This window comes from Lagenorhynchus albirostris, chromosome 6 (assembly GCF_949774975.1).
Source record: "Lagenorhynchus albirostris chromosome 6, mLagAlb1.1, whole genome shotgun sequence".
NCBI classification, from domain to species: Eukaryota; Metazoa; Chordata; class Mammalia; order Artiodactyla; family Delphinidae; genus Lagenorhynchus; species Lagenorhynchus albirostris.
In genome coordinates this window covers 63,245,764-63,260,182 of record NC_083100.1, presented here as the reverse complement: position 1 = coordinate 63,260,182, position 14,419 = coordinate 63,245,764, and the positions used below count along the sequence as shown (strand labels likewise).

Here is a 14,419-nt window from a genome sequence, read left to right as displayed (position 1 = left end):
TACATCTACATGTGGAACAACTCCTACAGAACACCTACTGAACGCTGGCAGAAGACCTCAAACCTCCCAAAAGGCAAGAAACTCCCCACGTACCTGGGTAGGGCAAAAGAAAAAAGAATAAACAGAGACAAAAGAATAGGGATGGGACCTGCACCTCTGGGAGGGAGCTGTGAAGGAGGAAAGGTTTCCACGCACTAGGAAGCCCCTTCACTGGCGGAGATGGGGGGTGGGGGAGGAAGCATCGGAGCCACGGAGAAGAGCGCAGAAACAGGGGTGCAGAGGGCAAAGCGGAGAGATTCCCGCACAGAGGATCGGTGCCGACCAGCACTCACCAGCCTGAGAGGCTTGTCTGCTCACCCGCCGGGGTGGGCGGGGCTGGGAGCTGAGGCTCGGGCTTCAGAGGTCAGATCCCAGAGAGAGGACTGGGGTTGGTTGCGTGAACACAGCCTGAAGGGGGCTAGTGCACCACAGCTAGCTGGGAGGGAGTCCAGGAAAAAGTCTGGACCTGCCTAAGAGGCAAGAGATCATTGTTTCAGGGTGTGCGAGGAGAGGGGATTCAGAGCACCACCTAAACGAGCTCCAGAGACGGGTGTGAGCCGCGGCTATCAGCGCGGACCCCAGAGACGGGCACGAGACGCTAAGGCTGCTGCTGCTGCCACCAAGAAGCCTGTGTGCAAGCCCAGGTCACTATCCACACCTCCCCTCCCAGGAGCCTGTGCAGCCCGCCACTGCCAGGGTCCCGAGATCCACGGACACGGATCCCGGGAAAACACATGGCGCGCCTCAGGCTGTTGCAGTGTCACGCTGGCCTCTGCTGCCGCAGGCTCACCCCACATTCCGTACCCCTCCCTCCCCCCAGCCTGAGTGAGCCAGAGCCACCTAATCAGCTGTTCCTTTAACCCCGTCCTGTCTGAGCGAAGAACAGACACCCTCAGGCAACCTACACACAGAGACGGGGCCAAATCCAAAGCTGAACCCCAAGAGATGTGTGAACAAAGAAGAGAAAGGGAATCTCTCCTAGCAGCCTCAGGAGCAGCAGATTAAATCTCCACAATCAACTTGATGTACCCTGCATCTGTGGAATACTTGAATAGACAACGAATCATCCCAAAATTGAGGCAGTGGACTTCGGGAGCAACTGTAGACTTGGGGTTTGCTTTCTGCATCTAATTCGTTTGTAGTTTTATGTTTATCTTAGTTTAGTATTTAGAGCTTATTATCATTGGTACATTTGTTTATTGATTTGGTTGCTGTCTTCCTTTTTTAAAATATGTATATATTTTTTTTCTTTTTCCTTTTTGTGAGTGTGTATGCTTTTGTGTGATTTTGTCTGTATAAGTTTGCTTTTACCATGTTTCCTAGGGTTCTGTCTGTCCTTTTATTTTTTTAGTATGGTTTTTAGTGCTTGTTATCATTGGTGGCTTTGTTTATTGGCTTGGTTGCTCTCTTTTATTAAATTATTTTAATATTTTTTTTATTTTTTTATTTTTTTCTTTCTTTCATTTTTTCTTCTTTTCTCCCTTTTCTTCTGAGCCACGTGGCTGCCAGGGTCTTGGTGTTCTGGTCGGGTGTCAGGCCTGAGCCTCTGAGGTGGGAGAGCCAAGTTCAGGACATTGGTCCACCAGAGACCTCCCAGCCCCTCGTAATATCAATCAGCAAGAGCTCTCCAAGAGATCTCCACCTCAACACAAAGACCCAGCTCCACTCAACGACCAGCAAGCTTCAGTGCTGGACATACCATGCCAAACAACTAGCAAGACAGGAACACAACCCCACCCATTAGCAGAGAGGCTGCCTAAAATCATAATAAGTCCACAGACACCCCAAAACACACCATTGCATATGGTCCTGCCACCAGAAAGACAAAATCCAGCCTCATCCACCAGAACACAGGCACCAATCCCCTCCACCAGGAAGCCTACACAACCCACTGAACCAACCTTACCCACTGGAGGCAGACACCAAAAACAACGGGACTATGAACCTGCAGCCTGCGAAAAGGAGACCCCAAACACAGTAAGTTAAGCAAAATGAGAAGACAGAGAAGTATGCAGTAGATGAAGGAGCAAGGTAAAAACCCACCAGACCAAACAAATGAAGGAGAAATAGGCAGTCTACCTGAAAAAGAATTCAGAGTAATGATAGTAAAGATGATCCGAAATCTTGGAAATAGAATGGCGAAAATACAAGAAACGTTTAACAAGGATCTAGAAGGACTAAAGAGCAAACAAACAATGATGAACAACACAATAAATGAAATTAAACATTCTCTAGAAGGAATCAATAGCAGAATAACTGAGGGAGAAGCACGGATAAGTGACCTGGAAGATAAAATAGTGGAAATAACTGCCACAGATCAGAATAAAGAAAAAAGAATGAAAACAATTGAAGACAATCTCAGAGACCACTGGGACAACATTAAACACACCAACATTCAAATTATAGGGGTCCCAGAAGAAGAAGAGAAAAGGAAAGGGACTGAGAAAATATTTGAAGAGATTATAGTTGAAAACTTCCCTAATATGGAAAAGGAGATAGTCAATCACATCCAGGAAGCGCAGAGAGTCCCATACAGGATAAATCCAAGGAGAAGCACGCCAAGACACATATTAATCAAATTATCAAAAATTAAATACAAAGAAAAAATATTAAAAGCAGCAAGGGAAAAACAACAAATAACATACAAGGGAATCCCCATAAGGTTGACAGCTGATCTTTCAGCAGAAACTCTGCAAGCCAGAAGGGAGTGGCAGGACATATTTATAGTGATGAAAGGGAAAAACCTACAACCAAGATTACTCTACCCAGCAAGGATCTCATTTAGATTTGATGGAGAAATTAAAACCTTTGCAGACAAACAAAAGCTAACAGAATTCAGCACCACCAACCCAGCTTTAAAACAAATGCTGAAGGAACTTCTCTAGGCAGGAAACACAAGAGAAGGAGAAGACCTACAATAACAACCCCAGAACAATCAAGAAAATGGTAATAGGAACATACATATCGATAATTACCTTATATGTAAATGGATTAAATGCTCCCACCAAAAGACATAGACTGGCTGAATGGATACAAAAACAAGACCCATATATATGCTGTCTACAAGAGACCCACTTCAGACCTAGGGACACATACGAACTGAAAGTGAGGGGATGGAAAAAGATATTCCATGCAAATGGAAATCAAAAGAAAGTTGGAATAACATTTCTCACCTCAGACAAAATAGGCTTTAAAATAAGGACTATTACAAGAGACAAAGAAGGACACTACATAGTGATCAAGGGATCAATCTAAGAAGAAGATATGACAATTGTAAATATTTATGCACCCAACATAGGAGCACCTCAATACATAAGGCAAACACTAATAGCTATAATAAGGGAAATGGACAGTAACAGAATCATAGTAGGGGACTTTAACACCCTACTTTCACCAATGGACAGATCATCCAATATGAAAGTAAATAAGGAAACACAAGCTTTAAATGATACATTAAACAAGATGGACTTAATCGATATTTATAGGACATTCCATCCAAAAACAGCAGATTACACTTTCTTCTCAAGTGCTCATGGAACAGTCTCCAGGATAGATCATCTCTTGGGTCACAAATCAAGCCTTGGTAAATTTAACGAAATTGAAATCATATCAAGTATCTTTTCTGACCACAATGCTATAAGACTAGATATCAGTTACAGGAAAAAAACTGTAAAGAATACAAACACATGGAGGCTAAAGAATACACTACTAAATAACCAAGAGATCACTGAAGAAATCAAAGAGGGAATCACAAAATACCTAGAAACAAATGACAATGAAAACACGACGACCCAAAACCTATGGGATGCAGCAAAAGCAGTTCTAAGGGAAGTTTATAGCAATACAATCCTACCTCAAGAAACAAGAAACATCTCAAATAAACAACCTAACCTTATACCTAAAGCAATTAGAGAAAGAAGAACCAAAAAAACCCACAGTTATCAGAAGGAAAGAAATCGTTAAGATCAGATCAGAAATAAATGAAAACAAAATGAGGGAAACAATAGCAAAGGTCAATAAACTAAAAACTGGTTCTCTGAGAAGATAAACAAAATTGGTAAACCATTAGCCAGACTCATCAAGAAAAAAAGGGAAAAGATTCAAATCAATAGAATTAGAAATGAAAAAGGAGAAGTAACAACTGACACTGCAGAAATACAAAGGATCATGAGAGATTACTACAGGCAACTGTATGCTGATAAAATGGAAAACCTGGAAGTAATGGACAAATTCTTAGAAATGCACAACCTGCCAAGACTGAACCAGGAAGAAATAGAAAACATAGACAGACCAATCACAAGCACTGAAATTGAAACTGTGATTAAAAATCTTCCAACAAACAAAAGCCCAGAACCAGATGGCTTCACAGACGAATTTTATCAAACATTTAGAGAAGAGCTAACCCATATCCTTCTCAAACTCTTCCAAAATATAGCAGAGGGAGGAACACTCCCAAACTCATTCTACGAGGCCACAATCACCCTGATACCAAAACCAGACAAGGATGTCACAAGGAAAGAAAACTACAGGCCAATATCACTGATGAACATAGATGCAAAAATCCTCAACAAAATACTAGCAAACGGAATCCAACAGCACATTAAAAGGATCATACACCATGATCAAGCGGGGTTTATTCCAGGAATGCAGGGATTCTTCAATATATGCAAATCAATCAATGTGGTACACCACATTAACAATTTGAAGGATAAAAACCATATGATCAATAGATGCAGAAAAACCTTTCGACAAAATTTAACACCCATTTACGATAAAAACTCCAGAAAGCAGGCATAGGGAGAACTCATCTCAACATAATAAAGGCCATATATGACAAACCCACAGCCAGTATCTTTCTCAATAGTGAAAAACTGAAACCATTTCCACTAAGATCAGGAACAAGACAAGGTTGCCCACTCTCACCACTATTATTCAACATAGTTTTGGAAGATATAGCCACGGCAATCAGAGAAGAAAAAGAAATAAATGGAATCCAAATCAGAAAAGAAGAAGTAAAACTGTCACTGTTTGCAAATGACATGATAGTATACATAGAGAATCCTAAAGATGCTACCAGAAAACTACTAGAGCTAATCAGTGAATTTGGTAAAGTAGCAGATACAAAATTAATGCACAGAAGTCTCTTGCATTCCTATACACTAATGATGAAAAATCTGAAAGAGAAATTAGGTAAACACTTCCATTTACCATTGCAACAAAAAGGATAAAATATCTAGGAATAAACCTACCTAAGGAGACAAAAGACTTGTATACAGAAAACTATAATACACTGATGAAAGAAATTAAAGATGATACAAACAGATGGAGAGATATACCATGTTCTTGGATTGGAAGAATCAACATTGTGAAAATGACTCTACTACCCAAAGCAATCTGCAGATTAAGTGCAATCCCTATCAAATTACCAATGGCATTTTTCACAGAACTAGAACAAAAAATTTCACAATTTGTATGGAAACACAAAAGACCCTGAATAGCCAAAGCAATCTTAACAAAGAAAAACGGAGCTGGAGGAATCAGGCTCCTGGACTTCAGACTTTACTACAAAGCTACAGTAATCAAGACAGTATGGCACTGGCACAAAAACAGAAATATAGATCAATGCAACAGGATAGAAAGCCCAGAGATAAACCCACGCACATATGGTCACCTTATCTTTGATAAAGGAGGCAGGAATATACAGTGGAGAAAAGACAGCCTCTTCAATAAGCGGTGCTGGGAAAACTGGACAGCAACATGTAAAAGAATGAAATTAGAACACTCCCTAACACCATACACAAAAATAAACTCAAAATGGATTAAAGCCCTAAATGTAAGGCCAGACACTATAAATCTCTTAGAGGAAAACATAGGCAGAACACTCCATGACATAAATCACAGCAAGATCCTTTTTGACCCACCTCCTAGAGAAATGGAAATAAAAAGAATAATAAATAAATGGGGCCTAATGAAACTTAAAAGTTTTTGCACAGCAAAGGAAACCATAAGACAAAAAGACAACCCTCAGAGTGGGAGAAAATATTTGCAAACGAAGCAACTGGCAAAGGATTAATCTCCAAAATTTACAAGCAGCTCATGCAGCTCAATATGCAAAAAAGGAAACAACCCAATCCAAAAACAGGCAAAAGACCTAAATAGACATTTCTCCAGAGAAGATATACAGATTGCCAACAAGCACATGAAAGGGTGCTCAACATCATTAATCATTAGAGAAATGCAAATCAAAACTACAATGAGGTATCATCTCACACCTGTCAGAATGGCCATCATCAAAAAATCTACAAACAATATATGCTGGAGAGGGTGTGGAGAAAAGGGAACCCTCTTGAACTGTTGGTGGGAATGTAAATTGATACAGCCACCATGGAGAACAGTATGGAGCTTCCTTAAAAAACTAAAAATAGAACTACCATACGACCCAGCAATCCCACTACTGGGCCTATTCCCTGAGAAAACCATAATTCAAAAAGAGTCATGTACCACAATGTTCATTGCAGCTCTATTTACAATAGCCAGGACATGGAAGCAACCTAAGTGTCCACTGACAGATGAATAAATAAAGAAGATGTGGCACATATATATAATAGAATATTACTCAGCCATAAAAAGGGACGAAATTGAGTTATTTGTAGTGAGGTGGATGGACCTAGAGGCTGTCATTCAGAGTGAAGTAGGTCAGAAAGCGAGAGAGTGGCCTGGACATATATACACTACCAAATGTAAAACAGATAGCTAGTGGGAAGCAGCCCCATAGCACAGGGAGATCAGCTCGGTGCTTTGTGACCACCTAGTGGGATGGGATAGGGAGGGTGGGAGGGAGATGCAAGAGGGAGGAGATATGGGGACATGTGTATATTTATAGCTGATTGACTTTGTTATAAAGCAGAAACTAACACACCATTGTAAAGCAATTATACTCCAATAAAGATGTGAAAAAAAAGAAAAAAGTGTCCTCTTTCACTGCCCCATTCCTTATTGTTGTCTGTCCTTCTGTGCGTGTTTCTGAGAAGCAGCCCACAGTGATCGGAGCCTGAGCTCTGGAGTCACACAGAACTGGATGCAGACCTGCCTGTGGCCTGTCCTTACTGTGTAACTCTGAAAAAATTACGTCACTTTTCGGGGCCTCAGTTTCTTTATAAATGGCGTTCGAAGAGTACTTACCTTATGTGGAGGTTGTTGAGAATAAATCTCAGTGTCAGAATCTTTGAAGCCTGAGAATTAGTAGGCAAATCTCAGGGTAGATAGAAGTTCACCAGGTAATCAAGTTGGAGTGGGGCTTGGAGAAGAGAAGAGAATACACAAGAATTCCATCCAGGAAAACAGAAACAAAGACAAAAAAGCCCTGAAGGGCCAGAGGCCTGCATGGGGGCAAGAAAGTTGGCAAGTGAATTCTGCACGTAGAGTTCTGTCTGTGAAGGGAGGTGGGGAGCTCAGGCTGCTGAAGGAAGAGGGATTAGGAGAAGCGAAGACTGATGACAATAATAAGAGTTTCCCGTCACCCCTCCTGACAACTTACAACATAATCCCAACCTGGCTGACCTAAAGGAGACTTCTTCCATCTTCCATCTAAAGCACCAAGTTGAGACCTTGATGGCGTATTGTCATTTGGGACCCCAAGGGCGTTACAGTAGATATGAGGATGATGGCTTTTCCGTCCTGATTTTAGTTGAACACAGTCTGCCCCCTACTGATCATTCTGGACGTTTTCAACCTGAATAGGTTTACTTGATATTAAGTGTTGCCCTTGCCTTTTTCCTCCTGAAAAAAAAGAATAAAGTTTGTTAACCTGCGTATCACTTAAGACTGTTATGTTGAGTATATTTTAAATGTCTCAGAAGTGACCCTTCTGGCATTAAAAGCTGTACAAAGTAGTGTGGCTGGGCCAAGAGTAGTTATTTATTTTAAATATTTATTTATTTTTGTCTGCGTTGGGTCTTCGTTGCTGCGCGCGGGCTTTCTCTAGTTTCAGCGAGCGGGGGCTACTCTGTTGCGTTGCGCGGGCTTCTCGTTGCAGTGGCTTCTCTTGTTGCGGAGCACAGGCTCTAGGCGTGCAGGCTCAGTAGTTGTGGCTCTCGGGCTCTAGAGCACAGGCTCAGTAGTTATGGAGCATGGGCTTAGTTGCTCCACAGCATGTGGAATCATTCCGGACCAGGGCTCGAACCCGTGTCCCCTGCATTGGCACGCGGATTCTTTTTTTTTTTTTTTTGCGGTACACGGGCCACTGTTGTGGCCTCTCTCGTTGCAGAGCACAGGCTCCGGACGCGCAGGCTCATCGACCATGGCTCACGGGCCCAGCCGCTCCGCGGCATGTGGGATCCTCCCGGACCGGGGCACGAACCTGTGTCCCCTGCATTGGCAGGCGGACTCTCAACCACTGCACCACCAGGGAAGTCCTGGCACGCGGATTCTTAACCACTGCACCACCAGGGAAGCCCCAAGAGTAGTTTAAACAGAGCCCAGATGATGTATATAAAGGCCTGTAACTCCTGGAGCTTGTAATTTGGCAAGACTTGTAGTTATGGAGAACATCTCAATACAAAGATTCAATGAGAAAAACGACGTGTGTATAATTAAGGAAAATAGCTACATCATTTGAAAGCAGAGTGTATTTGGAGAGTGTACTTTCAATGGGAAGAGGAAGGGAAAGCAGGGAGGAGGACTCCAGGGAGTTGCAAATTAAGTTCTGAGCTCTGGCCAGGCACAGTGGGAGGGTATTGGGGGCACTGTCTTACTGTGTTCTATTGTGCAAATAAAATTTTACTGCATCTTTTTCCACAGTAATAAAATCAATTAAAGATTAAATATCAGCTAAATAATTCATAGTAGATGAGATTATATGACTTCTTGATGTTAAAATGTGCCACAAATGTTACACAGGAGAAAGATTGGGTAAACACTGCTTACGCAGAAGTACTTTATTTCATTTATGTATGTTCCCAGAAGCTCTGAAGTAATGGCACATGTAGCAGTAGAGAGAGTAATATATTGCATCCGGACAGGCAGCTCTTGTTTTTACAAAAGCTCAAGCTTTTTCTGAAGAAGCTCCTCGATTTTAAAATGATCTTGAAGTTGTAGTTATAGTTTATCATGAGAATTTTGAAGGAGATACCTGCCAAAACTCTTTTTATTTTAGTGATTTATCTGAATTTTGAAAGTAATAATGGGTTACTTCTGAATAGCTATGAAAATTAAACCTCTTACATATTCTGTATCTAAAGAAAATGTGATGAAGCCAGCCTTGAGCCTATGCAATTGCCACATCTCAAATTACATGGCTGAGTTTCCCATGTTATGCTTTTTGATGTGGCTCTAAGGCAGGGGTCATCAAACTTTTCTGTAAAGGGCCTGCTAGTAAATATTTTAAACTTGGAGGCTGTATAGTCTCTGTTGCAACCACTTAACTCTACCACTGTAGCAAGAACACTGCCATAAACAATAATTAAACAAATGGATGTGGCTGTGTTCTAATAAAACGTTATCTACAAAAACAAATGAGGGCCAGATTTGGCCTGGGGGCCATAGTGTGTCTTTCTCTGCTCTAAAGTTGAGTCACCTGTACGCACAAATTTGGTGAACAGTGAGGATGTCAGCTTTGAGAATGGCTAGTAGAGATATTCACATCACATCAGTATATATATATATATATATATATATATATATATATATTTTAATTAATTAATTTACTTATTTTCTTTTTTGTGTGTGTGGTATGCGGGCCTCTCACTGTTGTGGCCTCTCCCGTTGTGGAGCACAGGCTCCGGACGCGCAGGCTCCGCGGCCATGGCTTACGGGCCCAGCCGCTCCGCGGCATGTGGGATCTTCCCGGACCGGGGCAGAAACCCGTGTCCCCTGCATCAGCAGGCGGACTCTCAACCACTGCGCCACCAGGGAAGCCTATCAGTATATATTTTTAAAACATTTTAATAGTAACAGTAGCAAGTTTAAAGTCTTTAACCAATTAATTTCTTAGCACTTACTATTTTTAGAATTATATTTGTAGGAGACAGGTATCTCCCTCAAGGACCTAAGTCTGTATATATTTAGGCCCAAAGGTGAAAAATCTAGTCTATTGGGGAAAAAAAGTTTAAAAATAAATTTGACTTTAGATTTTGTGTGAATGAGGTTTTATTCATGGACTGCTTTTAGAGATGAGATAATTGAATCATTCCTGCCAGGACTCCTCTACTTTATAATTAAACATTTCCCAAATAAATCACAATTTTTCATCCATTTCCAGATTTTCCCATAAATATTTACACCAGAGTGCATAGGCTATACATGAGAATGAGAGCGAACTTTAGTTACAATTTTTGAAGAACTTGTTATTTGAAATACCTTTCTTTAAATGGCACATTTAACTGGTTCTCTTTAGAGTGAGCCAAAACTCAAGGCCAGCTAAAAATATAATAAATGAGTAAATAAATAAGTAAATGTGGGAGATTCCAGATACCCAAAGGTTGACATTTACATACATTATATGAACTCCTTGCGTCATGCGCTGGTAAGAGAAAGGTATAATTTTCAAGTTGCCTAATATGGGGCAAATCAGAATCAACTGATTTTTATAAATCACTCTGAGTATACTTTCATTGCAGTCATTGTCTTTACAACCTGGACAGTTTTGTAGTCATTTGTTTCTTTGCTTTTTAAGAGGAATATATATATGTTCATATTCTTAGTCAGGACTTTAGCTATCCATAGCCAGAGGTTGAAAATCTATTATATTTTCATATTCCCTCAATGGGAAAAGTATTTAACTACGATTATTCTTGTCGCACGTAAGTTTTATCTGAAATTCTCCCCATCTCCGTGAGTGGAGGGGGAACCTGAGTGGACACTCTCCCCTGCACGTTTCCAAGTTACAGGCTTGAAGTACACTTCCTGCACAGCCACATTGCTCCCCAACATTCTGAGTTTTACTCCCGGGTTGCACAATCGCCAGGGAAGAAATAGGGAGAGTGTTATTGATCTCTAGAAAAAAAGAGCATGTTACTCTGTTAAAAGTCCTGCTAATTTCTTTGTACCTTGAAGACTCAAATAAGAAAACTGTTGTTTTAAAAAAACAAAACACACAGAAATGAGAGATTTCTATTACTGCTATAGTTGCCATAAAAGGAAATCAGTTTCAAATTATGTTTCTGTCCCTCTGTTCCATAGAGTTTGAAAATCTGTTAAATGGTTGACCTGGTATTACCTGATTTCTATTCATGAGTTAGAGTATGTTTATTAATGATATTTATTTATGATATTTATTAAATTTGGGAAAGCTGGCACATGTCATTTGCATCCAAGAAAGAAGAGTCTTTTCTTTGTCTTGCATAGTGGTACGTCATATTTTTCACCATACGTAAGCATCTAAATCAGCCATCACTTAAAACCTTGGTCTTCTTACTCCTTTTTGAGAAGGTTCACCAGTGCTTTTCTTTATTTGTTACAAAGATTATTCCCAAAAGAAACTGCATAAAATTGTGACTACTTTATCCAGCAAATGAGAATTTAGAGAACAAGTTTCTTATTTGTAGTGAGTTGTTTAAAAATGAGAATAGAGTTAATTTTGCTGTCATAAAAATATGTATATCAAGGTGAATTTCTGGTGCTTCCTGAAAAGCCTGGTGCTTTCCTCAAAGCCTCTTTCAGCCTGACCATTGCAAATGGAGTTGCATCACATAGAACATCAGACTTAGGTCTTAATGAGAGGGTGACCTCTCTGGCCCTTTGATGCCGATCTTTTATTGTGCAGAGAATTCCCCTGGAGAACTGAGTTAAGGATGCCGATTCTCATTCTAAGAGTCGGGGATGGAGCCCAAGTAGCTACAGGTTTACTTGCACCTACGAGTTTCTGATGTGAAAGCTACACAGAACAGACTGAGACTCTGTTCTGGGTTCGCTAAATGTCATTCAGGAATATAATAAGGAAAAAACAGCGTTTTCTTACCAACTTCTGGTATTAAAATGAATGGCTTTTCCTTGAATCTTTTCATTTTAGGCTTATTCTAATCGTGCTTGAGTCAAGTCCATATCTGTTTTTTTCCCTTGTCTCTGATAATTAACGTAGGAGAAGCCACTGGAATGAGGGGCTGGGGTCAGGGTAAATATCAGGAAGGGAATGTAGAAGGACCCCTTGACTAGAGCTATGAATGTATCCAGAAACCATATGGCAGAATGACAGGAGGTTGGGGACCACTGATGCAGGTAGCCAGGCCAGTCGTCAATTTTGTCTAAGGACTTTGGGATCCGTCTTCAATATGAGGGCCAACAAGAAATCACAATCTCTACCTAACTGATGCTACTGAAAATGGAAGGAAATATTCTCAGCCTAAAATGCTAAGTTTCCTGCAACTTGCCTGTACCCAGTCACTTTCAGCAGTAACAAACATGAGGATGGGCATTTCCCACCATGCACTGATAAAGTGTAAATTGACAATTCATTTAAAAACTGTTATTTGGACCAGATTCACTGCCTATTCAAAAAAATGTGTCAGGGTGAGGGAATGAGAGTAACAAAAAATAATGATTGCAGGGATTTTATTAAAGGTATTTCATTGTGTATAATGCTTTCTGAAGCAGAAGTGTAAAAGACAAAATCCATTATTCATGCTTTTCATGTTCATACAGATATGACAGTATAATGAAAATTGGTCTTCTGCAATGAGCATAGCTTTGAGGCCCTCAGTCATAAATGTTTTCTAGGACCAGGGGATTTATATGCAAAAATCATCTTCACAAAGCAAACTTTGTCTGAAAAATAAGGCTTTTGTTTTTAGGACAGCCTTGCTATATTGCCAAGGGCGTTGTCTTATTTATTGACATATATATCAGATACATGTTAGGAAACTGAATTATAAAATGGCCCTAATCCTCCATGCGTGTTTTAATCAGTTTATGTTTATTCATTTTAAAATTAAATCGAGAAAACCTCTTCTCTTTCAGTGAATCAAGAGCAATCATTTAGGGCTAAACAATGAGAAATGTGGAAAGTTAGGTACTCAGCTAGTTAGACTTTAAAATCTGTGAATTCAGCATGGGCGAATATAAACTCAGTGAACTGTTGAATTAGCACTCTGTGTTTTTATTTAATTATGTTTATGAAACAGTATAAAATATCAGTTGATAGGTTAGCTCCACTTTAATTGATCCATTGTTTTGAAGTAGCTATTGTCTGGTAGATCACTCTATGCCAGGTGATACATTTCTGATAACAGCCTGTAGTGAAGAGATTTCATCTTCCCGTGGGAAACGTTATCAAAGCAATTTTTCTCGTATGCCTTAGGCATTTTGGTATTGTTCAACTCTAATGCTTTAGGAAAATCCTAGACACTACAAAAGCATCAGAGAAAATCAAGAGAAGTAGGTAAAACTGGTAAGTTGAGTCAGATTATCATTAGTTACTTTCAGGATCTAAACAAAAAATATTGTTTAAATGTTTTAAAACCATTTTAAAGTCATCATAGTTGACCTTTCAGACCCCAAACTGTTTGACATCAACAGAATATGTATGTGTGCACACACTTGCTCTCTTTTTCTCTCTCCCTCAGTTGCAAAATATGCGTCTCATTTTGGCCAATTTATCTCTACATGAATGGCCCATAAGAGAGTAGTCCTCTTTCTCCATGGTTTCAAGTAGATCATCATTAGGGCTAGTCCTGGCATTTAAGCCCCAGAGAAGTTCAAGTTTACTCTGGGAGAAATTCAGATTAAATAAGAGTAAAAATATCAGTAAGAGAGACACCATTTCTAAGCAACAGAAATTCCATGTTACAGTAAACCAGGTGGCCAGAAGATATATCAGTACCAGAGAAAGATGATCTTTTCACATGGGCCAAGAAGCAGCTCCCTTGAAGTTGACCAAAATGAGGATGGCCAGCTTACCATTACTTTTGCCAATTATTTTTTTCTAATGACTGTAGATGGATAATGGTTAAAATTGAGAGCTTGTTTGTGTAGGACCCATCAGAAATGCCAACATATTGTGATTCTTATTTTAACATCTCATTGGGCATATTCCAGGAGAAGGATGCCAACTCTCCAGCCACTCATAGTCAGAGAAGTGGTCTAGTTGGACCTGCACTGCTACCCAAAAGATTTTCCTAAAGTACAAATCCAAGTAATACCTTCCTTTGCTTAAAACCTGTTGACTGAAAAAAAAGGCACAACTTAAACGTTGAGAATTATATAATAAAACATAATTCTCACATCGTCAAATAAATGACGGACAAAACTGGGTCCTTAAGCTGGGGACAGAGCATCTCCAATCACTCTGAGAGATTGCTCCGAAGAGACAAAGGGGGAGCCAGAATATATAGGGTTTTTTGCAACAAACACCAGGTAGTCGGAACATCAAAAGATTCCTGTTAATGAA

At 40.1% G+C, this 14,419-nt stretch overlaps 1 protein-coding gene across 2 annotated transcripts in view; it reads left to right on the top strand.

Annotated features, from left to right (window-relative positions):
- Positions 1-14,419, top strand: part of CERS6 (ceramide synthase 6) — a 318,459-nt gene that overhangs the window by 253,573 nt on the left and 50,467 nt on the right. The window lies entirely within an intron of this gene.